Source organism: Bos taurus, chromosome 8, assembly GCF_002263795.3.
Source record: "Bos taurus isolate L1 Dominette 01449 registration number 42190680 breed Hereford chromosome 8, ARS-UCD2.0, whole genome shotgun sequence".
NCBI classification, from domain to species: domain Eukaryota; kingdom Metazoa; phylum Chordata; class Mammalia; order Artiodactyla; family Bovidae; genus Bos; species Bos taurus.
In genome coordinates this window covers 5,216,451-5,243,579 of record NC_037335.1, presented here as the reverse complement: position 1 = coordinate 5,243,579, position 27,129 = coordinate 5,216,451, and the positions used below count along the sequence as shown (strand labels likewise).

General features: G+C 40.9%; 1 protein-coding gene across 1 annotated transcript in view; it reads right to left on the bottom strand.

Annotated features, from left to right (window-relative positions):
- GALNTL6 (polypeptide N-acetylgalactosaminyltransferase like 6) overlaps positions 1–27,129 on the bottom strand; it is a 1,542,469-nt gene that overhangs the window by 238,981 nt on the left and 1,276,359 nt on the right. The window lies entirely within an intron of this gene.

Sequence of the window (27,129 nt, the reverse complement as noted above, 5' to 3'; positions counted from 1 at the left end):
GCTACAGCAGACTGGCTCCAGGGCATCTGTGTGGACAGCGTGCATGGAGAAACCCGGCTGAGGGCCTTTCTCTCCTCCTTCCATCTTGAGGGGAGAGGCTCGGAAGACTCCTTCCTAGAGGTCTCTATGCTTTACAAGTTCCAGTTGTTGTTTAGTTGCTCAGTTGTGTCCGACTCTTTGCGACCCCATGGACTGTAGCCCGCCAGGCTCCTCTGTCCAGGGGATTCTCCAGGCAAGAAGACTGGAGTGGGGGGCCATTTCCTCCTCCAGGGGATTTTCCCAACCCAGGAATAGAACCTGTATGTCCTGCATCGGCAGGTGGATTCTTTACTGCTGAGCCACCAGGGAAGCCTACAGGTTCTAGAATGTTCCATAAGATGCAAATACTGCCTTTTGTGTGGACAAGGACAGCCAGCACTCCACCCCAAAGTTGTTGTGGGTCTGGGACCCCCAGGCTGTAGCCTGGCCAGCCTGTGCCCAGGTGGGAATCAGCCCCGGGTCCCTTCTGGCCAGGTCAGGTGACCGTTCCAGCACATGGGCTTTTGCCAACAAGAGGGCCCTTCCAGCAAGGCTTTGCCTAGTGTTCTCTGTATTGAAAATAGTGCATATAAAACCACAGGAAAGGAAAAATACCTCCCAAATCAACAGAAGGGCTGCCCTGGTGGGTTTAGTGGTAAAGAACCTGACTGCCAAAGCAGGAGATGTAAGAGACGTGGGTTCAGTCCCTGGGTTGGAAAGATCCCCTGGAGGAGGGCATCGCAACCCACTCCAGTATTCTTGCCTGGCTAATCCCATGGATAGAGGAGCCTGGTGGGCTACAGTCCATGAGGTCACAAAGAGTCGGACACAACAGAAGCAACTTAGCACAAATAACAGGAACCAGATTTCCCCCCCTGCCAGGAAATAGCAAACTGGCAAACAACTTCAGTTCCTGGATTTGGATTTGAAGTGGAAAGTGACTGATTTACTATGAAAATTAGATATGGAGAGGGACAGGCAGATGAGATGCTACCTAATCATTTTGGACTTGGCTAAGATTGGAAAAAAAAAATTGGAAAGGTTTCTTCGCCTAATTAAAAAAATGTAATTAATGAGATAACTTATTTATGGAATAAAACATTTCCTACTGGCTGTGATAAAGTACATTTATCTCTCCATTCTTTTGTATGCCAAATAAGTGTATTTTTGTAGCCTTCTGTGGGATATGTGCTCAAGTAATTGACATCATCTGCTCTTAGCCTCCCACATGTAAAACCTTAAGAGGGCTTTCCTGGAGTTTGTAATAAGTAGAGTCTGATATTCATTGAAATAGAATCTTAGCATGCTGTATATTCTGTAAGTTTCACTTTCAAATTGTCTCTGCTTGTTTGCAATCAAAGGCAAATATTATTATTAAGTCTCCTGTGATTTCTAACAATAGCAGTTCATGGAAGGATTTATGATATTGCCTTTTTTTTTTTTTCCTGGAATATTGGCTCAGTGGTAAAGAATCTGCCTACCGATGTGGGAAAGTCATGTTCAGTTCCTGGGTAAGGAGGAGTCCCTGGAGAAGGAAATGGAAACCCACTGCAGTATTCTTGCCTGGAGAATCCCATGGACAGAGGAGCCTGGTGGGCTACACTCTGTGGGGTTGCAAAGAGTCAGACATGACTGAGCACGCAGGCCCTGTTGCTTTGCAATGTTGTGTTAATTTCTGCTGTACAGCAAATGAATCAGCCACATGCATACATATCTCCCCTTTTTGAATTTCCTTCCCATTTAGGTCACCACAGAGCACTGAATAGAGTTCCTTGCACTATACAGTAAGTTCTCAGTAGTTACCTATTTTTTTTAAATTTTATTTTATTCTTAAAACTTTACATAATTGTATTAGTTTTGCCAAATATCAAAATGAATCCATCACAGGTATACATGTGTTCCCCATCCTGAACCCTCCTCCCTCCTCCCTCCCCATACCATCCCTCTGGCTCGTCCCAGTGCACTAGCCCCAAGCATCCAGTATCGTGCATCGAACCTGGACTGGCATCTTGTTTCATACATGATATTTTACATGTTTCAATGCCATTCTCCCAAATCTTCCCACCTTCTCCCTCTCCCACAGAGTCCATAAGACTGTTCTATACATCAGTGTCTCTTTTGCTGTCTCGTACACAGGGTTATTGTTATCATCTTTCTAAATTCCATATATATGCGTTAGTATACTGTATTGGTGTTTTTCCTTCTGGCTTACTTCACTCTGTATAATAGGCTCCAGTTTCATCCACCTCATTAGAACTGATTCAAATGTCTCTACTACAAAGCCACAGTTATCAAGACAGTATGGTACTGGCACAAAGACAGAAATATAGATCAATGGAACAAAATAGAAAGCCCAGAGATAAATCCACGCACATATGGACACCTTATCTTTGACAAAGGAGGCAAGAATATACAATGGATTAAAGACAATCTCTTTAACAAGTGGTGCTGGGAAATCTGGTCAACCACTTGTAAAAGAATGAAACTAGAACACTTTCTAACACCATACACAAAAATAAACTCAAAATGGATTAAAGATCTAAACGTAAGACCAGAAACTATAAAACTCCTAGAGGAGAACATAGGCAAAACACTCTCTGACATACATCACAGCAGGATCCTCTATGACCCACCTCCCAGAATATTGGAAATAAAAGCAAAAAGCAAAAAAAAAAAAAAAACCTATTGTATACAAAGTATCAATAGTGTATATTCGTCAATCCCAGTCTCCCAATTCATCCCAGCCCAACCTCTGTCCACCGCTTGGAGTCCACAGGTTTGTTCTCTACATCTGTGTCTCTATTCCTACCCTGCAAATACGTTCATGAGTACCATTTTTCTTGATTTCAAATGTGTGAGTTAATAGACAGTATTTCTTTTTCTCTGACTTACTTCACTGTGTATGACAGCCTCTAGGTGCATCCATCTCTGCAAACCTCACTGCTCTTCTGTCAGTTGTACCACTGTGGGTATCGTCTTGACAATCCGACTGCATTCTCTGCTTGACTCTCTGACCCCCAAGGACTAAACTAGTATTTTTTCAAGGGAGAGAGGAATAATTCCTTGTAGCTGCCTATGAGAAAGTACTTCTTTCTAGAAGAGGTTTGCCTCCCACACGTCCCAAGGCAGAGGGTTGTCAGAAGCAGAGGGTTGTTGGTCACCTGCTAAGGACGATCCCCACTTGAGCTTGACGCTTCCACACTTTCCAGTTTATCGGGGACTCTCTGAACCCTGTGGGAGCATCTCTACATGTTGCCTTTCCCTCTCTGTATGTTTTCTGATTCTGTGTATTTTTCATCAAAGTCCATTTTAATACACTAAGAAGACTATCAGGTATGAATGCACTGATCTCAAGGGGTTTGACCCCACAGTGAGTCCACTAAATATTCTTTTTTTTTTTCTTTTTTTCTAATTTTATTTTATTTTTAAACTTTACATAATTGTATTAGTTTTGCCAAATATCAAAATGAATCCATCACAGGTATACATGTGTTCCCCATCCCGAACCCTCCTCCCTCCTCCCTCCCCATACCATCCCTCTGGGCCGTCCCAGTGCACCAGCCCCAAGCATCCAGCATCGTGCATCGAACCTGGACTGGCAACTCGTTTCCTACATGATATTTTACATGATTCAATGCCACTCTCCCAAATCTTCCCACCCTCTCCCTCTCCCACAGAGTCCATAAGACTGTTCTATACATCAGTGTCTCTTTTGCTGTCTCGTACACCGGGTTATTGTTACCATCTTTCTAAATTCCATATATATGCCTTAGTATACTGTATTTATGTTTTTCCTTCTGGCTTACTTCACTCTGTATAATAGGCTCCAGTTTCATCCACCTCATTAGAACTGATTCCAATGTATTCTTTTTAATGGCTGAGTAATACTCCATTGTGTATATGTACCACAGCTTTCTTATCCATTCATCTGCTGATGGACATCTAGGTTGCTTCCATGTCTTGGCTATTATAAACAGTGCTGCGATGAACATTGGGGTACACGTGTCTCTTTCCCTTCTGGTTTCCTCAGTGTGTATGCCCAGCAGTGGGATTGCTGGATCATAAGGCAGTTCTATTTCCAGTTTTTTAAGGAATCTCCACACTGTTCTCCATAGTGGCTGTACTAGTTTGCATTCCCACCAACAGTGGAAGAGGGTTCCCTTTTCTCCACACCCTCTCCAGCATTTATTATTTGTAGACTTTTGGATTGCAGCCATTCTGACTGGTGTGAAATGGTACCTCATAGTGGTTTTGATTTGCATTTCTCTGATAATGAGTGATGTTGAGCATCTTTTCATGTGTTTGTTAGCCATCTGTATGTCTTCTTTGGAGAAATGTCAACACACAGAAATCCCTTGCATTCCTATACACTAATAATGAGAAAACAGAAAGAGAAATTAAGGAAACAATTCCATTCACCATTGCAACGGAAAGAATAAAATACTTAGGAATATATCCACCTAAAGAAACAAAAGACCTATATATAGAAAACTATAAAACACTGGTGAAAGAAATCAAAGAGGACACTAATAGATGGAGAAATATACCATGTTCATGGATTGGAAGAATCAATATAGTGAAAATGAGTATACTACCCAAAGCAATTTATAGATTCAACACAATCCCTATCAAGCTACCAACAGTATTCTTCACAGAGCTAGAACAAATAATTTCACAATTTGTATGGAAATACAAAAAACCTCGAATAGCCAAAGCGATCTTGAGAAAGAAGAATGGAACTGGAGGAATCAACCTACCTGACTTCAGGCTCTATTACAGAGCCACAGTTATCAAGAGAGTATGGTACTGGCACAAAGACAGAAATATAGATCAATGGAACAAAATAGAAAGCCCAGAGATAAATCCACGCACATATGGACACCTTATCTTTGACAAAGGAGGCAAGAATATACAATGGATTAAAGACAATCTCTTTAACAAGTGGTGCTGGGAAATCTGGTCAACCACTTGTAAAAGAATGAAACTAGAACACTTTCTAACACCATACACAAAAATAAACTCAAAATGGATTAAAGATCTAAACGTAAGACCAGAAACTATAAAACTCCTAGAGGAGAACATAGGCAAAACACTCTCTGACATACATCACAGCAGGATCCTCTATGACCCACCACCCAGGATATTGGAAATAAAAGCAAAAATAAACAAATGGGACCTAATTAACCTTAAAAGCTTCTGCACATCAAAGGAAACTATTAGCAAGGTGAAAAGACAGCCTTCAGAATGGGAGAAAATAATAGCAAATGAAGCAACTGACAAACGACTAATCTCAAAAATATACAAGCAACTCCTACAGCTCAACTCCAGAAAAATAAATGACCCAATCAAAAAATGGGCCAAAGAACTAAATAGACATTTCTCCACTAAATATTCAAATCAATTCCTCTAATTTGAACTTTGTGGTAATGATTAGGTTGCTTTGCCTCCGAGTAATGACCTAGTTGACTGCCCCTTGGAGGGGTCTGCTTTTTCTTCATAGTTCAGTTATAGCATTTAATTAACCATAGCTCACTGTGAAGAAGATATTATCCATCTGATTAGCAAATTAGACTCTCATACAAGGAAATTCCTGCGAATGGTGGAGTTGCCTTTAAATTAAAAACATTTTTCATTTCTTTTGTATGAACAGTTTTAAGATTCATTTCAAAACCTTACTCAAATGATTTTAAACATGCTTTGGTATTACTTAAACAGGAGAATTGACAGGAGGGTTTATGGTATCTTTATAAAAGAGACATTTCTTTTTTGACTAGGAAACATTTGTAGAACCATTAACTTTTTTTTTTTTTTGGTTGGTGACCCTAGACTAGCAGTGGAAATATTACTGTTAAAATCCACTAAGTGGTACCCTGATGACCGGGAAAAGTTAATATAATTTCAAATATACCAAATTTTGCCCAAGGTTTATGATATCAGTGGGAGGCAGTAATGAAATGTTGAGTTATACTCGTTAAAATTTGGTGTCTTGCTACTGTTGATATTAAGTACAGCAGTTTTCTGAATGTATTTTCCCTTTTTTACTAGAGATTTCACTATGCTCCATGAACTTACACATTCATTAGTATATTTATTGTTCAGGATAGCAACTAAGTGCTAAAAAAGTTGCCTTCAATGATTTGCAGTCGAGAATCAAGGACATGAGTTCTAGACATATTACTCACTTGTCCTATATCTTCGGTTAAGTCATTTCAGTTTTCCTACCTGTGGAAGTGAGGTGTGTATGTGTGTTCAGTGTCCAACTCTTTGCGACCCCATGGACTGTAGCCCACCAGGATCCTCTGTCCATGGAATTTCCCAGGCAAGAATACTGGAGTGGGTTGCTGTTCTCTTCTGCAGGGGATCTTCCCAACCCAGGGATCGAACCTGCATCTCCTGCTTGGCAGGCAGATTCTTTACCACTGAGCTACTTGTGAAGCCATGGAATGTGATGAGTTGATCTTAAATAGTCCTTCTAATTCTATGATTATGTGCTCTCTCTTGTCACATTTTACTTATGCTATAGATCTAGTCTATCAAGTATTTCATTTTTCCTAAAAAGCATCCTAGAGATTGGTCTTCCAGTGTTTCTTTGGGCCACATGTCGCATTGGAAAGCAAGAATCAGCTCAAGATAAAGCTGACATGTATCAGAGCTTTAGTCAAAAAGCAAATGCCAGGTCTTGTCTTTGGTCAACACAGTATCTGTCTGGTCTCCCCCAGCTCCCTGTCTTCAAGACAGGTGTCTTCACAGGTGTCAAAAATCATGACTTGGAAGTGCTCTAAGTTCATCAAAGATTTAGGTCTATTCAATAAATTAAAGTGAAAGTTGCTCAGTCATGTCCGACTCTTTGCGACCCCATGGACTATACAGTCCATAAAATTCTCCAGGTCAGAATACTGGAGTGGGTATTATGCTTATTATGTCAGGAAAATATAGTAGCAGAGTTTAGACAGCTTTCTGGTCTACCTTTGAGCAACTGTCCCCAACACATAGGGAATCTAAGTGACCAGGAGTGTTACAGAGCAAGGTCAGGGTTTCCTGAGTGGAGAACTCACCAGAGGCTGGACAACAGCTGCCCTGGGCTCAGCAGGTTCCTTCTCCTTTGAATCCCCTAATTTAATCTCAAGGAGAGAGCAGGAGGGGCAGGAGACCCAACTGACCTGGAGATAAGAGTTCTATGTCTAAATACATACTATGAAGCTGAATTTCTTTGATGTTTATACTTTAGTGTTGGTAGAGTGTAGTGCGTGCATTTGTGCATGCTAAGTCACTTCAGTCACGTCCTACTCTTAGTGACCCTATGGATTATAGCTCACCCAGCTCCTCTGTCCATGGGATTCTCCAGGCAAGAATACTGGAGTGGGTTGCTGTGGCCTCATCCAGGGGATCTTCCTGATCCAGGAATCAAACCTGCATCTCTTATGTCTCCTGCCTTGGCAGGCAACTCTTTACTCCTAGCACCACCTGAGAAGCCCTAGTGTATAGCAGAATATGACCTTAAGAGCACATATAGAATAAATGCTAGTTATTGTGTGTGTGTGTGTGTGTGTGTGTGCTAAATTGCTTCAGTCGTGTCCAACTCTTTGTGGCTCTATGGACTGTAGCCCGCCAGGCTCCTCTGTCCATGGGATTCTCCAGGCAAGAATACTGGAGTGGGTTGCCATTTCCTCCCCCAGGAGATCTTCCCGACCCAGGGATCGAATTCGAGTCTCTGGTGTCCCCGGCACTGGCAGGTGGGTTGTTTACCACTAGCGCCACCTGGGAAGGCCACGGTTATTGTGGATGGTGACTAGTGATACATTCTGAACTGGAATGTGTCATAGACACATGGAAGTGCATATACCTTTCTGGTTCATTCTTTCACCACAAGAATATGCTCTTAAGTATTTTGGATAATTTAAGGTCTTATCACAGTGACAAGAAGTACTTTACAGTTAGAGACTCCTTACTCTTCTCAATACACTTGACACATGTTGCGTGTATATTTTAACCCAAAGTGACAGTATTAAGGATAATTGTCTACTTAGCAGTACAGAAACTTTTTCTATATTCTTTATGCAAAAGAAATGTATAGATTTTATGTCTCCAGTTAACTCCAGAAAGCTGTCATTTCTTGACGTCCTGGTTGACCACACTGAATATGTCCCTTTTCATAGCATTCACATACAGACACTTCATATTATCTCTGGAGCACAAAAAATTCAACCAAGAAGTTAAAAGAATTGCTGAAACTGTATCTGATTCCTTCTTTTATGATTCTGACTGAGTTCTGTCTCCGAATGTCTTATTTTCTATTCTTTTAATATGCAAGTCTCTTGGGAAATAGCTGTTGTTGTGGTTTAGTCACTGAGTCATGTCTGACCCTTTGTGACCCCATGGACTGCAGCACGCCAGGCTCCTCTGCCAATGGGATTTTCCAGGCAAGAACACTGGAGTGGATTCCACCTCTCAATGTCTTATTTTCTATTCTTTTAATATACATAGCATCCTCAGTCACTTGGGAAATAGCTGGGGACACTGAAATGAATAGAGCATATATATTCCAGCTATTGTTAAAAAAAAAAAGAGAATTAGAAAGTCACCCTTTAAAACCTCTAATGAACTAATGGACCCAATTAACATCGCAGAAGGAACCAGATCACTTGTTCTGTGCTTGAAACATGTCACTGCCTCTTTCTTGGCAAAGCATTGAATCTGAGTTTGAGTATGCCTTTAGATCTAACTACCAGGTTATAGGAACTAAAAGACTGATGAATTTGTGAAATAGCACATCTGGGAGATAACTAGCAAAATCAAAACTCTCGAAATTTCTCCAACACAAATGGCTTGACTTCTTCAACAAATAGATTAGAAGAAGAAGAAAAGAAATGGAAAGAGAACCCTAAAGATTGTGTGTATATGTGTCTGACTCTTGGGACCCCATAGACTGTAGCCTGCCAGACTCCTCTGCCCATGGGATTTTCCAGGCAAGAAGACTGGTGTGGGTTATCACTTCCTCCTCCAGGGGATCTTCCCAACCCAGGGGTTGAACCCACATTTCCTGTGTCTCCTGCATTGGCAGGTGGGTTCTTTACTGCTAGTGCCATCACCAGTGCCAGCTGGGGAGCCCACTAAAGATTAAAAGACACTTAAGAAATATATCAAAGGAGAGGACCCAGAGTGGGTCCTGATTCAATGGTACAGTAGAGACAGAAAACATCAGCCCGTCCCCCCACATCTGGGCCGTGGTCTGACCCACCCAGCCAGCCCGTCATCTGGTTCTGCTGGACATAACCATCTTGGTGACCGTCAGCGTGCAGCGAGGTCAGTCTGAGACCATGATAAAGTAAGACAGAAACATGATCATTGTGAAACCCACAGATACCAAATGTTTCCCTGTTTCAGCTAAAATGTGTGATTTCTAATTTTTTTTTTTTTTTTTTTTACAAATTTTTGTTGTTGTGGAAAGGATTTGAGATTTTCCCCCCATGAGAATCCTTGTTGTAGTTTAGTCGTTCAGTTGTGTCTGACTCTTTGTCACCACATGGACTGCAGCACGCCAGGATTCCTTGTCCTCCAATGTTTCTTGGAGTTTGCTCAAACTCATGTCCATTGGGTCAATGATGGCAACCAACCATCTCATCCTCTGTCACCCCCTTCTCCTCCTGCCCTCAATCTTTCCCAGCATCAAGATATTTCCCAATGAGTCAGCTCTTCACATCAGGTGGCCAAAGTTTTGGAGCTTCAGCTTTAGCATCAGTCCTTCCAGTAAATATTCAGGGTTGATTTCCTTAAGGATTGACTGGTTTGATCTCTTGAGAGTCCTTGATTTCACACAGTCATGGGAGGAGAGAGTTGGAGACTGTTCTTTAGGGCCCTTTATGTTTCTGCATCTTTTGTGGATAAGGTCTACCATTTGTTCTGGATTATTTTTTCAAGGATGTTTACACAGTGAACAGATGGGGAATACAGAGATCTATGTTTCTCTCAGGAACAAAATGCCATTTTATTTATAGCCCCAGAAGGTGGAGATAGTATTCCCCTTGCTTCCCTGCTGCCCATTATACGAGATTTCAGTTCCATCGGTTTGGAGAGGAGGGAAGGCCACCGATGAAGGACTTGTAACCTCACATGGCAGTTTTAGAGTTTCTGACCAGGATGTAGAGAGGAGTCTAGCAGAGCAGAAGTTGGTAATTACATATGCTTGGCTGTCCTGTTCTTACCTGTGGAACAGCTCGCCTCTGGTTCAACTGAGCTCCACCCCACCACTCACTGATCTCTTATGAGTCTCTCCTCTTTTTAATTCCTTTTTGTGCCTGAAAATATAACATCTCTGACATCACATGCACCTTTCATAGTGAGAAACAGTGATCTGTGTTTACCTGGAGAATTCTGATAATTGTCTGTGACCTTCCCTTAGGCCCTACATTCCCACGTAGAAAACAGGGATGAGGTGACTTCCCTGGTGGTCCAGTGGTTAGGACATCGGCTTCCAGTGCAGGGGGTGTGGGTTCAATCCCCAGGCAGGGAGCTAAGATCCCACATGCCTTGCAGTCAAAAAACCAAAACATAAAGCAGAAGCAGTATTGTAACAAATTCAAGAAAGACTTTAAAAATGCTCCGCATGAAGTAAAATCTTAAAAATAAAAAGAGGAATGGAACACATTTCAGCTCGGGGTCTTCTCTCGGGAAGGTAACCTGGACGCCTAACAGCTTCCTTGGGTCCCTCTTTCTGTCCCAGTTTCTCTCTCTGTCTTCCTCTCTCTCTTTCATCATTTGTTTAAAGAGCAACTGAATCATATATTTTCAGGATGGCTTTAAATGTGTGACGTACTCAGAGTAATGCAAAAGAAATGCCGCAACATCTGTTCCTGCACCCAGGGCATGGCCACAGTGGAGTAGTTTCCAGCAGTAGACTCAGTGCCCAGAATTAATTATTCATGGAAAGCATCCTTTCTCCATGGTTAGGACTGTAAATGGGTTTATGGTCTTCTCTCTGGGAAATGCTCCTATATCAAAGATCGTGTGTATGATACCTTAGGAATCAAGGCCCCCAAAGTGAAAAAAATTATAGGTGTCACATACATAAAAGGATTAAGGACATTTTCAGAAAAAGCACAATGTGTACAAGGGAGAGAGAGGAGAGAAAAAAAAGAGAAATCCATAGTTAAAATGTTTATTTTCTTCATTTTTAAAATTTTAGAGTATATTCTCTTAGAATGGTTTTTGCAGGATGGTAAAAAATAGATTTTCAGTTGGCTCAGTGGTAAAAAATCCACCTGCTAATGCAGGAGACACAGGTTCGATCTCTGGGTTGGGAAGATCCCCTGGAGGAGGAAACGGCAACCCACTCCAGAATTCTTGCCTGGAAAATCCCCTGGACAGAGGAGCCTGGCAGGCTCCAGTCTATGGGGTCGCAAAGAGTCAGACATGAATGAGTGACAGCACAATAATAGACTACTCCATACAAAATATTTTGGCATTGAGTAATAGCCTGAAAACTGCCTGTCCCAATGTGTACATGCATGAATACAAATGTTGCATATAGCTGTGTTGCAGATTTTATTTCAGTTCATTTGTCATGCATTTGATTTGTACATTCATTGCTTATTCCAATTTTGAATAATGTTAACTAACGTATATTTAGTTATAGCAGAAATATTTGTATTCTATTTTTCCTTTTCCACAGTATTGCCCTAAGGACTGTTTAAAAACTGATCTTGTCTGATGTTTCAAGTATTTCTTAACTAATATTCAGGTTAAATATTTTTCTAAGCATTTTATTTTATTTTAATTTTTATTGGAGTGTAGTTGATTTACAATGTTGTATTAGTTTCAGATGAACAGCAAACTGAATCAGTTTATACTCCACTTTTTTTTAGATTCTGGGTGTTCTTTGGAAGGAATGATGCTAAAGCTGAAACAACAGTACTTTGGCCACCTCATGCGAAGAGTTGACTCATTGGAAAAGACTCTGATGCTGGGAGGGATTGGGGGCAGGAGGAGAAGGGGACGACAGAGGATGAGATGGCTGGATGGCATCACTGACTCGATGGACGTGAGTCTGAGTGAACTCCGGGAGTTGGTGATGGACAGGGAGGCCTGGCGTGCTGCGATTCATGGGGTCGCAGAGTCGGACACAACTGAGCGACTGAACTGACAGAGTGCTGAGTAGAGTTCCCTGTGCTGTACATAGGCCCTTGTTAGTTTTGTATTTTATATAAGGCAGTGTATATATATCAATCCCAATCTCCCAATTTATTATCCCCCCATTCCCTGGTAACTGACCATGAGTTTGTTTTTACATCTGTGACTCTATTTCTGATTTGTAAATAAGCTCATTTGTGCCCTCCCTTTCCTTTTCAGATACCTCATGTACACAGTACCATGTGATGTTTGTCTTTCTCTGCCTGACTTACTTACTTCAGTATGATAATGTCTATGTCCATCTATTCTAAGCATTTTAAAGTTTTCAAAAATCATTGCAATTAAAGGGCTTCTGTGAATGAATACATGTGGCATAATATGAATCTAAAATTTATAGTTAGTAACTGTTCTGTTTATATGAACCTAGATCAAGAAATGTATTTACATCGGGCAATATAAAATTAACTGAAATTCAAGATTATTTTCCTTATATGATTCATTTTAATGTTGTAACTTTGGCCTCAAATAAAAACAATGTGAGTGGATACTGGATAAAATTCAGGTCTTTTCTATGAAATATTTTTGCTGAGTATTTTGAACTCACCACAAGTTGATGCATTTTAATACAGTATAAAAATTTCTGCTTTTAAATACTTCACTAGTTTTACTTCATATTAAACATCCTATATATTGTAAGGAATAGGTTATATAGTTGATAAGTTTTCATTTGCACCACGTATGTGATAATTCAGTCTAAATGTACAAATGTAAAAGTACATTATTGTCAGTATTACAAAAGTCTTTGTTTCAATGTTATACCCTTTAACCTGCAAATATTTAAGAATTTTGCCAAAAATAGTGTTAAGCTTTAGTCTGTAAATATTAGATAATGGTTTAATCCTGGAAGAAACATTACACACAATGCACTGTTTTAAATAAGAGCCCTATATAAGTATCATTTGAATCATCAGTATTGACACAGGAGAAAAAAGTCTCTAAGCTCATCTAGATCATTTCTACTTTTCACTTATTTAGTGTTTTAAAAAGCTGGTGAGAGGCACATGACATAAAGTTTACCATCTTAACTATTTTTAGTGTACAGTTCAGTCTAGGGTTAAGTATATTCAAAATGGTTGTCCAATCCAGCCACAGATCGTTTGATGTTGCAAGCTAAAACTCTATACCCATTAAATAGGAAAGGTCCCTATTTTCTCATCTCCCCAGCCCTTGCAAACTACAAGTCTACTCTCTGTTTCTATGTGTAAGATGACTCTAAAATGCCAAATGTAACTGGAATTTACAGTATTTGCCATTTTGTTACTGGCTTATTTCATCCAGTATAATGTTCTCAAGGTTCATCTGTGTTGTAGCCAGGTCAGAATTTCCTTTCTTTTTTAAGGCTGAGTAATATTGAAATGTATGTATTAGACCCCATTTTATTTATCCTTTCTTTTGTTAATGGGCATTGGGTGGTTTCTACCTTTTGTCTAAAGTGAATAATGCAACCTGCCTGCCTGCTTAGTTGCTCAGTAAGTCAGACTCTGTGACCCTGGTGGGCTCTAACCCGCCAGGCTCCTCTGTCCATGAGGATTCTGCAGGAAAGAATACTGGAGTGGGTTGCCATGACCTCCTCCAAGGGATCTTCCCCACCTTCCCAACCCAGGGATGGAACCCAGGTCACCTGCACTGCAAGTGGGTTCTTTAAGGTCTGAACCACCTGGGAGCTGGTTTACATGAATCTGTAACAATTTCTGTCTGCAATAGCCAGCCTCTTCTAGTCTTAGGCTTGAGGCCTGAAGGCTGAATCTAGGGACCCCCAGGCCTCTGCCCTCTCTCAGCCTAAACTGTCAGTTCTATCAGGGAGCTAAAGACCACTTTGCATTTAACCACCTTAGTTAATTAGTCTCCTCATATTTACCAGTATATCTTTTACTTATCTTCTGCTTCTTCCAAGAAAGCTCACTACTTAGCTGTCAATGATTCCCTTAATCTCGAACCTGTCAAAAATGCACATTTTATAAGATAATTTGTCTTGAGACATGAAACTTTAAAAAATAAATGTAGCCAAGGAAAAAAATCAAGAGAGCCAGTATATGTATTTTGTTTCTAAAGTCCTTAAGGTGCTGCTGCTGCCAAGTCGCTTCAGTCATGTCCAAGTCTGTGTGACCCCATGGACTGCAGCCTACCAGGCTTCTCTGTCCATGGGATTCTCCAGGCAAGAACACTGGAGTGGGTTGCCATTTCCTTCTCCAATGCATGAAAGTGGAAAGTGAAAGTGAAGTCACTCAGTCGTGTCTGACTCTTAGCGACCCCATGGACTGCAGCCCACCAGGCTCCTCCATCCATGGGATTTTCTGGGCAACAGTACTGGAGTGGGGTGCCATTGCCTTCTCCCAAAGTCCTTAAGGTAAAAGTCCCATTCATAAATTTCACACTTTTTCAGCTACATCAACAACTTATTAATACATTTTGTAGAATGCCAGGTTATTTGACATTAAGTTGATCATTTTCTATTCCAACATTAATGCTAATTTGTGATTTATTTGCACTCTCATATGCATTCATTGGATAAGCACCTGTTCTGTGAGCTGTTGACTCCTAATGACCATCTTTAAAAATTGGGACTAAGTGATTTTGTCATCAAAATAATGATTTCCTGTAATGTGTTTTCCTAATACAAAAATCAGGATGAGAAATAAAAACTCTGGACATTGAAATGATTCCGAGGTAACGTGAGCCCATCAACAAGGCTAGTGATAGAGGGATATGACCGTCTTCCAAGGAAATCAGATGCCATGTGCATCAAATCAGCAGGTTACATGAAATCACCTCTGAATCCAAGGGATTTCAAATTAGGGCAATTTTAGAAAACTCAAAGTTATATTAATAAATAATAAACAAAACCAAAGCCAGGATGCTTGAAAAAGGGAGAAATTGATCTTTAGCTGGTGAAAAAGTATAAAATTCAGGGAATGTGTGTGTTCAGTTGCTCAGTCATACCGAACACTTTCAACCCCATGGACTGTAGCCCCCCAGGCTCCTCTGTTGATGAGAGTCTCCAGGTAAGAATACTGGGGAGAGTTGCCATGCTCTCCTCCAGGGGATCTTCCCAGATCAGGGTTCGAGCCTGTATCTTCTGTGTCTCCTGTGTTGGCAGGTGGATTCTTACCACTAGCACCACCTGGGAAGCCCAGAATTCAGGTAGGACAAGAAACAAAAAAAGACAAACCTTAAGATCCCACATACCAGCACAGATATCAAATTTGAGGAGTAAAATCTCCACCCTTTGAAAGCACTTTTTTTTTCTTTTTAAAAAAAATTGTATTATTTTTGGCTGTGCTGGGTCTGTGTTGCTGTATGCAGGCTGTCTCTAGTTGCAGAGAGCGGGAGCTGCCCTTCACTGCGGAGCACAGGCTCCAGGCGTGTGGGCTCAGTAGCTGTGGCACACGGGCCTAGTCGCCCTGCAGCGTGTGGAATCTTCCTGGACCAGGGATCCAACCCTTGTCCCCTGAATTGGTAGGAGGATTCCTAACCACTGGATGACCAGGGAAGTCCCTGGAAGCACTTTCAATTCTGCATTTCTCTGGAGCTGAGAAAAATCTGGTGTAATTCACACATACATGCTACAAACCATTGTGTTCTTTAGTTTCTCTGAAGCATCTCTTGGCATTACCGGGTGGCAATATTATATGGTTTGAGTTATAGGGACCCGCAATCTCAAATTATCCTGTGTGTGAGTGATTGAATAATGTCACCCGATAACTGAAAGCATCCATAAAGACCTGTGGGGTTTGGCTTGGCTTCACCACAAATAAAGACAAATTGGATAGAATCCCTCTCAACAGTTAGGGTGAGAAAAATGCTATGTCAAAATTTCAATTTAGATGAGACCAGAGCTAAATTAAATATCTGGGAATTGGTGCTGTTCCCAAGGTTCACAAGACCCTCAGTTCCTAACAATATTCTTGTTCTGCAGCATAGGAGGAGGCGTGCAGGAAACGAGCTGTCTGCCCTTGTTGAGGAAAATTGACCTGCTCAAGGTATGTCCTCCCAAGGAATTGCTTCATTTCTTGATAATACTATTGCAAAATGAAAAGGAGAGGGATCATATGAGATACTATCTTGGCTTATAATTGAAAAAAAGAAAATATGAAGAGGACCAAAAATGTGTCTTATGTCCTTGAATGCAAGGAACCAGTAGAGTAAGTAGCAAAATATGACAAGTTAAATGTACGGAAATGAATAGTAATAGTATATACATTTATTGAGTGCTTATCATTTCTATTCTAAGATATATTCATGTGCCAATTTATTAAATCCTCATTTTTTACTGATGAGAACAATGATACTCATAAGTCAGAAAGGTTAAGAAATTTGCCCTTTAATCTTACAATTGTACATTAAAGGGAATCTGAATATTGTAAGAACTCAATAAATATCTGTGATTGTACATCAGAAGTGAAAACTGAACATGAAAGTCGCTCAGTCCTGTCCAATTCTTTGCGACCCCATGGACTCTACAGTCCATTGGATTCTCCAGGCCAGAATACTGGAGTGGGTAGCCTTTCCCTTCTTCAGGGGATCTTCCCAACCCAGGGATCAAACCCAGGTCTCCTACTTTGCAGGTGGATTTTTTACCAACTGAGTCACAAGAGCAGCCTGATTATAGGTCAAGAGGAAAAGAAAAAGTTGAACCCAAATGTATCCAGTAGGAATCTTTCACATACAAGGGAATTTAATGCATGGAATTGGGTGTTTACAGTAATATGTATGATTATTATAGAAGACCTGTAAAATTGAGAAAAGTGGAAAGAAGGGAAGAAACTCAATAAAAATATACCACTCAAAGTCAGTCACTGTTTTTTGTGTTTTTAAATAGCTCCCCTGCTTTATTTATTTATTTTTAGGTAGGGGTACAACTGCTTAATAATATTTTGCTGGTTTCTGTTGTACAACGAAGATGATCAGATATATATATATACATATATATGTGTTTTCTCTCCCTCTTGGGCCTCCCTCCCAACCCCACACCCATCAATCACCACTAATAAGCCAGACAGAGAAAGACAGATACTGGGTGGTATTAATTCTATGAAAATTGAAAAAAAAGTCAAATTCATAGGAACAGAGTAGCATGGTGGTTGCCAGCAAGCTGGGGTTGGGGGAAAAAGGAAGAGGTTGTTAAGAGGGTAGAAACTTTTGGTTACAAGCTGACTGTGGCCTGAGGATCTAATATAGAACATGGTCACTGTGGTTGACAGCATTGTGTTGTGTAATTGAAATGCGCTGAGACAGTAGAGCTTAAATATTCTCACCAAATACATACACGCTGATGGATATGTTAAGCCAACATTTAAGTACGTCAAATCATCAACTTTTATACTTTAAATGTCTTACAGTTTTATTTGTCAGTTATACCGACTCAGTGGACATAAGCTTCCCTAGTAGCTCAGCTGGTAAAGAATCCACCTACAATGCAGGAGACCTGGGTTCGATTCCTGGTTTGGGAAGATCTGCTGAAAAAGAGATAGGCTACCCTCTGTAGTATTCTTGGGCTTCCCTGGTGGCTCAGCTGGTAAAGAATCCACCTGCAGTGTGGTAAACCTGGGTTCGATCCCTGAGTTGGGAAGATTTCGTGGAGAAGGGACCGGCTACCCACTCCAGTATTCTGGCCTGGAGAATTCCATGGACTGTACAGTCCATGGGGTTTCAAAGAGTCAGACATGACTGAGCAACTTTCACGTTCACTTTCAATGGACATGAGTTTGAACTAACTGGGAGATAGTGAAGGATAGGGGAACCAGGTGTGTTGCAGTCCACGGGGGTCACAAAGAGTCACACTACTTAGCAACTGAACAACAACAATTGCAATAAAGCTGAGGGAAAAAAAATCCCTGCTCACATTTTCCTTTACCTTTTGTGCTTCTATTTAGAGCCTACATGTTCTTTTAAATCTTAACACTGAAATTTCCCATGTTCTTACCTTATTGTTTTAAACATGCAGTCACTTTTCCATATTGTTGGTTTACATGATTACAGGTGTGACTATTATAAATAATATATAATGAATATTTTGTGAATAAGTGTATTCTGAAGCTACAGTTTTCCTTAGAAGAAATTCCAAGACCTGAAACCAGTGCTTCATAGGGTAGAAGCCTGTTGAAGTGAAAGGCTAAATAAACTTATGTCATTAGAATAGACTGAAAACCTGTCTTCATCGGCTGTGGAAGCCAAAGCATTTGGAGGAGCCACAGGGACTTGAATGGCCGTAAAATCCGTTCTCTTCTTTGTTGAAGGAGAACTGAGCCCAGCTCTCACCATCACATCACCAAACTGCTGGCACCTCCCCCTTCTCTCCTGATAAAGAGAACAAACTCTATGGGCACGCATGTCAGACCAGCCTCTCCCCTTGTGCCCTGATCCTGTCCTTCCTCATCTGCTCACAAACGTGGCTCTGTAGCCGTCCCGTCTCCTCCTTGCATCTTCATCTTTGGTCCTTCACTAAGTCATTCAGTCTTGAAGCCGAAAACATTAGGATATCCCTTTTTAAAATTGCAGTATAGCCAATTAATGACATTGTGGGGAAGTGGAAGCAATGACAGATTTTATTTTCTTGGGCTCCAAAATCACTGCAAATGGTGACTGCAGTCATGAAATTAAAAGATGCTTGTTCCTTGGAAGGAAAGCAATGACAAACCTAGATAGCATATTAAAAAGCAAAGACATTACTTTGCCAACAAATGGCAAATGTCCGTCTAGTCAAAGCTATGGTTTTTCCAGTAGCCATGTATGAATGTGAGAGTTGGACCATAAAGAAGGCTGAGCAGTGAAGAATTGATGCTTTCAAATTGTGGTTTGGAGAAGACTCGAGAGTGTTGGAGATCAAACCAGTCAATTCCAAAGAAAATCAACCCTGAATATTCATTGGAAGAACTGATGCTAAAACTGAAGTTCCAATACTTTGGCCACCTGATGCAAAGAGTCAACTCATTGTAAAAGATACTGATGCTGGGAAAAATTGAGGGCAGGAGGACAAGGGGGTGACAGAGGATGAGATGTTTGGATGGCATCGCCAACTCAATGGACATGAATTTGAGCAAACTCCAGGAGATAGTGAAGGACAGGAGAGCCTGGTGTGCTGCAGTCCATTGGGGTAGCAACTAAACAACAGCAAATGCTGTGATGGTTACAGGTGGACAGCAAAGGGATTCAGCCATTCATATTCATGAATCCATTCTCCCCCAAACTCCCTTGCCATCCAGGCTGCCACAACACTTAGGAGAGTTCCCTGTGCTATATGGTAGGTCTTTGTTGTTTATCCATTTTAAATATAGCAGTGTGTACATGTCACTCCCAAACTCCCTAAATATCCCTCCTCCCCATCCCCACCCCCAGCCACACATTTCTTCTCTCAGTCTGTGAGTCAGTTTCTGTTTTGTAAATAAGTTCATTTGTATAATTTATTTTTTATTTTTTGCCACTTTATTTTTTTAATTGAAGGATAATTGCTTTACAAAATTTTGTGGTTTTCTGTTGTTCATCAACAAGAATCAGCCATCAGTACACCCATGCCCCCTCCCTCGAATCTCTCTCCCCACCCCACCCTTCTAGATTGTCACAGAGCCCCTGTTTGAGTTCCCTGAGTCATACAGAGAATTCCCATTGGCTATATCTTACATATAGTATTATAAATTTCCATGTTACTCTCTCCATGCATCTCACCCTCTTCCTCCTCCCCTCCCTCCCGAAGCCATGGTACATATACACAATGTATCATTTCTTTTTAGACTCCATATATAAGGGTTGTCATACAGTATTTCTCTTTATCTAATATCCCTTTTCTTAAAAAGCAAACCTTCTTTGACTCACACCCTCCTCCAGCTTCTGTCTGCTGATTGACCCTATGTTTTGGCAGGATTTGACGGGGGCATTGTCTAGACTTGTGTCTCCATCTCCTCCCATCTTTTCTAGATGCACGTTTTCCGTTCCTTCATTCAGGGTAGTCCTAGGGGTCTGTATGCAAAGAATTGTGCTAGAACCCATGCTCTTTTACCTTTTGAAACAGGCAGGAACTCTATTTGAGAGAGATTCTTCTGTTAGGACAAAGATTCAGATGTTGGCAAAGTGATGTCTCTGCTTTTTAATAGGCCGTCTATTGGGGAAGGAAATGGCATCCCACCCCAGTGTTCTTGCCTGGAGAATCTCAGGGACGGGGGAGCCTGGTGGGCCACTGTCTGTGGGGTCACAGAGTTGGACACGACTGAAGTGACTTAGCAGCAGCAGCAGCAGCAGGTTTATCACAGTTTTTCTTCCAAGGAGCATCTTTTAATTTTGTGACTAGCAGTCACTTTCTGCAATCATTTTGGAGCCCAAGAAAGTAAAATCTGTCCCAGGGCATAATTTTGAAGTTCACTAACAGAGAAGAGGAAATGGGTTCTGAGGCAGACAGGTCTGATGGTGAGCAGAAAGCATTGTCCATGCACACTTGCAAGGTTATTTCTAAGATTCTTACTTTGCCGATAACAGCCAAGAAGGTGGGGCTCATGAGAAAAGATCTGGGTCTTGGAAAAATGTCTGAAGTGATGAGAGCCCTTTGCTTGAATGAGAAACTGGATCGAGCCCTATGAGATATCACGCAGCAGTCCTCTTGGGGGAATGGGGAAAATGATCCAATAGGTCTTTTCTATCTTTGCTTTCCATGACCTCTGGCTGCTAACTTCTTTTTTTCTCGTTATGTCAGAATGAATTGCCTATTTACCACTGAACTCTAGACAGGACTTTTTCTCCCTCAGCAAGACAACAACCTAGCATTTGCGACAGACAGTTCATTTCAACTTAATGTGCTAAGGCATCATTTTAAAGTGGGTAATAGTATTTCCAGGATATTTTGCTTACTTGCTAGATATATAGTCCCTTCTCTTGTCAAGCCAGAGCTCCCCCCAATTTTAGAAGACATTCTGAGGATAATGTAAGATACATTTGCAAATTGGAAAGTCAAATGAAGTCATCTGGCCTATCCAACAACTTCCAGAGCAAGGTCATTTTTTAGTATTAGAATCTGTTCAGGTTTTTTTTTTTTTTTCCCATTACAATGAAAACTGAAAAACACTGTACGACTGCATTTATATTCTGCAGAATTGCATGCATTTCTCTTTCTCAGGCAGAAGGAATAGAAGCTGGTTTAAATTTCTTAGCAAGAAATAAACAGTGTTTCTTGGAGTTTTATATGTATATGTACACACATGTACATACATAGATATGTGAATGTATATATCATCCAGTACCTAAGAATAAATGAAAGTACCTCATTTATAATTTATTTTTTTAAAAGCACTGTTTCCTGCACAGTCTTGATTAAATAAGGCAATAAATCATATGTTTGAAATCTGCCAAGTATCTGCCAAGGTACAGGTTGGCTCAGAGAGCGACGAGGACAGAATCGTGGTGTTTTATAGTCTGTCTCGGGCGTGACAAGTAGTGATAAAGGGCCGCATTAGGTCTTCTCTACTGATAGTCCAGCCACACATTTTCTCCTGTAATTCTTTTGTTTGGCCCTGTTTATCTTCATTTGAATGGGCTGCATCTCCGTGAGTGCCCTCAACGATAGATATTTTCCCTGCTAATGATGCGTCTCCTTGGCCCCAGGGTTTTTCACACTGGATGGAGTTCTCCCACGGAGGGACCCCAGTCAGTCAGTGTGTTGCAAATGGTGCTGGACAGGATGTTGATTTTTTCCCCCGACTCTCAGTGGACAGACAAGCCCTGCATTGCTAGAGTTATTGAGTCTCCACTCCCAGGAGAGATTTACTTTTTCTAATGACTTTATAAAGATCATTTAGCCTGCAAATTCTGCCTGTCTCTCAAAATCTGTGTTACCTCCCTGGCTTCAAATCTGAGACTGCCCTTTATACCTATTTCATGAGAGTGAGAATAAACTAAGACAAATGAAATGCTATTAAGCAGTAATTAATACCACTAAAAATTGACAAGGTAAGGCCAGGACTAGAAATACTGTGCTGCTCTTGGAACGATCTATGAGCAAATGAAATGTGACACCAAGACGGTGCAAGGCAATGATACGGTGAGTGCTGAGGACACAGGCACGGTCCTCAGAGGTTTGCAGCTCACAGCCTCAGCAGGAGGCAGTCAGTTTTCAGACAGGAAGATACCTAATATGTCAGAATGTTGTTGTCATTACATGCTAAGTCATATCTGACTCTTTGCGACCCCATGGACTGTAGCCTGCCAGGTTCCTCTGTCCATGGGGTTCTCCAGGCAAGAATACTGGAGTGCGTTACCATTTCCTCCTCTAATACATCAGAATAGGGCTCATTTGCCAAAGAATTGATGCTTTTGAACTGTGGTGTTGAAGAAGACTCTTGAGAGTCCCTTGGACTGTAAGGAGATCCAACCAGTCCATTCTGAAGGAGATCAGCCCTGGGATTTCTTTGGAAGTAATGATGCTAAAGCTGAAACTCCAGTACTTTGGCCACCTCATGCGAAGAGTTGACTCATTGGAAAAGACTCTGATGCTGAGAGGGATTGGGTGCAGGAGCAGAAGGGGACGACAGAGGATGGGATGGCTGGATGGCATCACTGACTCAATGGACATGAGTCTGAGTGAACTCCGGGAGTTGGTGATGGACAGGGAGGCCTGGCGTGCTGCAATTCATGGGGTTGCAAAGAGTTGGACACCACTGAGCAACTGAACTGAACTGATTGATGGTTTTTGGAGTAGTGGTAAAAGGGTTCTGAAAAAGGCAGGATCCTGGAACTTGAATCGGTTGAGTAAAATTTATAGAGATGAAGAGGAGGAAGGGAAGGCCAAGTTGAGGAATGGAGTAATACCAAGCCAGGACCTAAGTCATCCTGAGAAGGCCCTTTACTACAGAAACACACCCTGAAGTGAAACAACCAACTAACCAATCAACCAAACAGCAACAACCCCTGTGTGGGAAGGTCCTCGCAGAAAAAATGCTGACCTATGCAATTATGTGAATCCAGAGGAAACTAAGGACACTGAAACAGGCTATAATCTGCATCTTCTCTTTTTTTCCTCCTTTAGTGACAGTGATTTCTTAAGTATTTTCATTTGCATATTGATATTTTGGGGGTCTGGGGGTAATACGTGCACAGGCAAACTGGTTAATACAAAGGGGTGTATTTTGTAAAATAACATCTCATACCTCTGGTACTCTGTTTTTACTTACCAGAAGTACCCCCTGTTACTAGTTTATCTATATTTCTAGGGTATGTTTTAAGTATATGGAATTATATTATATATATATATATATATGTGTGTGTGTGTGTGTGTGTGTGTGTGTGTGTGTGTGTATCTATTTTGGAGAAGGAAATGGCAACCCACTTCAGTATTCTTGCCTAGGAAATTCCATGGACAGAGGAGCCTCGTGGACTACAGTCCATGGAGTTGCAAAGAGTACGACATGACTGAGTGATTAACACTTTCACTTTTCATAGCTCCTCCTACATATAAGAGGAACATCTTTTTTTTTTTTTTTTTTGTCATAGTTAAGAAGTGGAAAGACACTGTGGTGTGAAAGAAGAATTTAAGAAATAATAATTAGATTGGTATTTCAGTGGTGGGCCCTTCATTCATTAGGCGTTAGTTTGAAAAGCTGTCTTAGGCAAGGTGGTGATAGACACTGTAGTGCAGAATTAAACAAGGAGTTTATCTGGTGCACAATAAGAACAGCCATGAGTTCTAAGCATAGGTTTCCTGTAGTATTAGCGATAAAGAAGTGATGAGAACTTAAATCAGAGTTATGACATTTTGAAGAAACAATCAGCAAATAAAATGTCAGAGAACTCCTCATTGTTTGTTAATGAGACCCAGAGAGAACAGAAGACTTGTCTGTAGTCCTATAACCAGTCACGTGTGTGGGTGCTAAGTTGCTTCAGTCGTGTCCAACTCTTTGCAACCCCATGGACTGTAGCCTGCCAGGCTCCTCTGTCCATGGGGTTCTCCAGGCAAGAATACTGGAGTGGGCTGCCATTCCCTTCTCCAGGGGATCTTCCCAACTCAGGGATCGAACCCGGGTCTCCTGCATTGCACCAGTGGAATTCTGACCCTTCATTACTTTTCACTCTTTTATACTCTTTTCAGATGAAATATGCAGACTTAAGTCTTTTCCACATTAAGGACTGTGCACACCCCAGAAAACTGTGCCCTTCTAGAACCTCTCTCCACCTGCTTTTAGGTTTGCTGCTTGTTAAACCAGTCACTGAGGTTAGGGATATGCCTCTGAGAGTTTTAGAAAGAATCAGTGCCTTTGGAATGAATGTTAGAGCACTTGTGGGCAGAAGAGTTGACTGACTCAGTTTGAATCAAAACCAAATAAAATGCAAAATAAGAACAAAATAATCTCAAGCAGATACTTATTATGTTAAAGAATATTATAAACTAGAGGCAAGAAAATCCTTTTTATTTGATGACATGATTTCTAAATTGATTAAACATGTCCCTAAAACAGGAGGGAAGAAAAATATTGTACCCATGGGGCCAGAAGGTGAATGGTGATGCTATATTCTATGTGAAATTGACCAAACCTTCACATTTTGCAAACTTCTACCTAGAGGGTTATAGATAAAAAAGAGAAATATTCACTCTTGAAAAATACCGTGAGTTTCCCATTTGTAAAGGATTCAAGTTTTCTGAGGTTTCTTAAAGTAGCTCCTTGGTCATGGCTGGCAGTAGCCAGCTGATAGAAAGCACTGAAGCTCATGTTTGGTGTTTTTTTTTTTTTTCCCCATTAGTGTCTTGTCTCTGGTTTGCCCTATTTTGGAGTCACTGACTTTTTCTTCCTCGAGAATTCAAGTCATGCAATTCCCTCTCTGTTCAACTATGAAACTGTTAACTGGGTGAACGTGAGAGGAGGTTTCCCTTAAGCGATTCTGACATTCTTCAGAAGCAGGCCCATTGATCACCTTTAATCTTAATGGATTGGAACTAATTTCTGAAGACCAGAAGTTTCCTCAACTGGAAAGGAAATAAATTGCAAGAAACACCAACAAAAACCCACATACAGTCAACATAAGCTCTAGAGAGTGCAAGTCATGTCTTAACCAAACAGGTGATCAGAGCTGATTAATGCCTTCTGCCTACATTTTTCTTTGGAAGACTATTTAGAAAAAGTTTTCTTGTAGCACTCACACAAATTCAATCTTAAAAAGGCACCATCTTCCTATCACTGTCTGTTCTCTGTGTACTTTATTTTTCATGTTAACTCTTATGATCATCTCACATGATACACATTTTTCTTTGTGGTTATCCTTTATCTCTCCAACAGGATCTATGTTTCATCAGAACAGAAATTTTGTTTCTCTTTACTGCTACATGGGATAATTCTTGCTACATCTCTAGGGGGTCAATAAGTAGACATAAATGAAGAGAACCCCTAATTAGTAGGTTTATGTTCATCATTTGAAGATATAATTTCACTTCCTTCTTGTGTTTGCTGTGGACCACTTAATTCTTAGCCAAATATTACTGCATTACTGCTGTCAACATTGTAGGTTAATTTACTATTTTTAGAGACTGAATTACAAGTAGAACTGTACTGAAACTATTCCATTAAGAGTGTTGTTTACTTATTAGAATTTCCTCAATAGCTGTCTTGGCTATTAATTCAGTTATCAGAATTATAATCCAATAAGCTTCTAGAATTTCCAACTTTCAAGATATTATCCACTTCTATTCCATATTGATGATTTTCTTTGCATATGATAGAAACTCCTTTTCTTGTTTGCTTTCTCTTCTTTCAGTCGAATAAATCTAGTTTTAATAAGATAATGAATACTGAAATATGTTGAAAAGTCTAAGGACTTCTTCAGTTTCAAGTCATCTTACAAAGCTCTTTCTGACTCAGCTGATTTTTGCATATTTTTTCAATTCAATTTTTATAACCTTATTATGTCTCTACTTATCATTACCTCATTTACCAGTTCTCAGAGCTCTTGTACTTTATCCCATGAGTTTCTATTCTTTACATTAGGGATGCAGAGAGCTGACTCATTTGAAAAGACCCTGATGCTGGAAAGATTGAGGGCAGGAGGAGAAGGGGATGGCAGAGGAAGAGATGGTTGGATGGCATCACCGACACCATGAACATGGGTTTGGGTGGACTCCAGGAGTTGGGGATGGACAGGGAGGCCTGGCATGCTGCGTTTCATGAGGTCACAGAGTAGGATACGACTGAGCGACTGAACTGAACTGAACTGAAGAATAATACCCACTCAGTAAAGAATGCCTGCAGTGCAAGGGACATGGGTTCTATCCCTGGGTCTAAAAGATCCTCTAGAGAAGGGAATGGCAACCCATTCCAGTGTTCTTGCCTGGGAAATTCCATGGACAGAGGAGCCTGGAGGGCTACAGTCCCTGGGGTTGCAAGAGTCAGATGTAACTTAGTGACTGAACCACTACTGGGGTTAAGACTCTTGTATTCCACTGGGTTTTGTTTCCTCTTACACCATTTACTTGACAATGAAGATGTGTATAAATAGGCACTTCTGGAGATGTACTGGCATTAGCAATAAAGTTATAAATCTGCCCATTAGGTAATCACCTTAGCTTGTCTTTTTTTTAATTAATTTATTTTTTAATTTATTTTAATTGGAGGTTAATTACTTTACAATATTGTATTGGTTTGGCCATACATCAACATGAATCCGCCACGTGTGTACACGTGCTCCCCATCCTGAAGCCCCTCCCACCTCCCTCCCCATACCATCCCTCTGGGTCATCCCAGTGCACCAGCCCCAAGCATCCTGTATCCTGCATCGAACCTGGACTGGCGATTCATTTCTTATATGATATTATATATGTTTCAATCCCATTCTCCCAAATCATCTCCCCCCTCCTCCCTCTCCCACAGAGTCCAAAAGACTGTTCTATACATCTTTGTCTCTTTTGCTGTCTCGCATACAGGGTTATCGTTACCATCTTTCTAAATTCCGTATATATGCGTT